This window comes from Vulpes lagopus, chromosome 8, assembly GCF_018345385.1.
Source record: "Vulpes lagopus strain Blue_001 chromosome 8, ASM1834538v1, whole genome shotgun sequence".
NCBI lineage: Eukaryota > Metazoa > Chordata > Mammalia > Carnivora > Canidae > Vulpes > Vulpes lagopus.
Window position 1 is genome coordinate 97,959,047 of NC_054831.1, and position 2,255 is coordinate 97,961,301.

A 2,255-nucleotide genomic window follows, 5' to 3' on the forward strand; every position below is an offset into this window, starting at 1 on the left:
TCTGGAGTATGTTAGGCAGATGGACCATTACCCAGGTGAGCAAGAAGGTAAGGAAAGAGATGCTGTCAAGAGTCCTATCCTTCTCTGAAACAAATATTAAATCCAGACAAGGGTAAGTTTATTCTGCAGGTTCGGAAGACTTCTTTCTGAGCAGATAGCTGAGAGGAGCCAGCATTTCTTGCTAATTATCAGCTTTCTGTAGAAGAATCTGAAAGAGCTTCAAAGGTTTCCAAATGGCAGCCTGTTATTTTCTGATGAGTATAACTACTCTAATATTTGCTTCCTCGAGATCATCTTAGAATCTCTGAGAGCCCACCCCACCTCTGAGGAGCCCGTGCCCAAATAAGGTGGCCCTGCCAGTCTCCATCTGGGAAGGAGGTGGAAGGAAGTGACAAAGGAAAGCGCAGACTCTCAGAGACAGAAGGAGCCCAGCAGGACTTTGAAAAAGAAATATTCAGTGCTGGAACGTGCTTCTTACCAAATAGTGTTTTTATTCTCTAGAAAACATGCTTCTTTCCAGCGTGGAAGGCCAGGCTGGCTGCCACTTCTCTTTTCTTTGCCAGCCAACTAGTCATTAGCAAACAATGAGTGACAGGAAGACTGCAAAGGAAGAAGGAAGTGGGCATGCAACGAACAGCACAGGGGAATTATGAGAAGAGTGTCAATGAGGAGAAATTATTCAAGTATCAGGCTGGATGCTGTTCTCTTCCCTGGGAGCTTCGGGGTGAAGAGGAAGGTGAGGTTAGCAGAGCTGAGGAGGGCTGGCTCCTGGCCACACAGCTGGGGATGTGCGTACCTGGGGCTGTGTGCCCCTGAGTGTGCACACACCCGTCACAGTGGGTGGAGGAGATTCTTTTCTGTACCTAGCCAATGATAGAAATGCTTGGAGCAAAGAATTCCAGAAAACAGTTTTCATCTGAGTGAAAGCTCTTTGGATGGCAAATATTAGAAATCCTCTTCAACCTGATGAAACAACAGGAATTTATTGGAAAGAATCCTAGAGTGTCTCATAGGCTCCAAGGGCAACAGTGACAACGTGGGCTGAGCTGCTGGTGTATCTGGAGCTGTGAACGAAAAAGCAGCGAAGAAGCCAGGCAGCCACTCTTGCTGCCCGTGTAGCTCTGTTCCCCAGCACCACGTGGTGTCTCATCTTTCTGCTGGCTTTTTCTGGACTTTTTCCTTCTCTCTTTCATCTCTGCTTCATGTTTCTATGTCCAAGCCCCATGGACCATGGCCCTGGAGTTTATGTGTCCTCCATTCAAATGACCCATAAAACTGAATAACGTATTGTGTTCTTTCCGATTCCACATTTGCAGGAGAGATGGTTTGCACCATTCTGCATTGGGTTCACCTGTTTCCCAAGCAGCCACAAAAAGAAGGAAGGGGCGTGCACACTACAAACGTGGCCATCAGGACTCACCCATAAAAGTAGGGAGAAATTTCTGAGAGAGGAGGGCAATGGGCTGGAAAGAAGGTCTAATGATAAACACATTTTCACATGGAACCCTGAAAGACCATAAAATACAGCTAAATTGATCTATGAAATGCCCAAACCATGGGTAGTTTTTTAGAAAAAAAAATAATTGGAATTGTGCTTGCTTCTGAAAACTTTTTCAAAGAGACACCAAAGTATGTTCCATACAAGAAAAGATAGCTGGAAGTTAGAGGATCTGAGAACTATTCTTGGCTCTACCAAACTGGCTTTATGAATAAGTAATATAATCGCCTAACATTCTTTTCTCATCTCTAACTGAAATAGCAGTAGGTACTGTATTTGTGTCATAGGGCTACAGGGGAGGAGAATATACTACTGTACTTACAGGAGAGGTAGGAATTAAGAAGAGTTTGGGGTTCTGTGTCTAATAATTACAAGTCACATAGAGACTTGGGAGTACATTACAGTTGGATATAAGAAAGCAAGCCAGTGGAATTGCTCCACCCACCATCAGCCTTATCTGTAGTACTCTGGAGGAACGGAGCTGTAAATTCATAGTCTTTCCAAGCCAGAGCAGTGCTTACTATTGCTAAGGAAATACAATGAATAATAAAAGCTAGGTTGAGAATGATGTTCTTGGTGGACTAGGAGAGCTCCCACTGATGCCCACTGGATCAGAAATGCGACAGATCAACGACTGGTTTGTTGGGTGTAACCCTTTGTTTAGCAAAGCAATTCAGTGAGACTAAAGTGGTGTTTTACTAAGTTGAGTTAAAAGACTGGTTACTCTCACTCCGGGTGTGGAGGGGCAGGGGCAGGT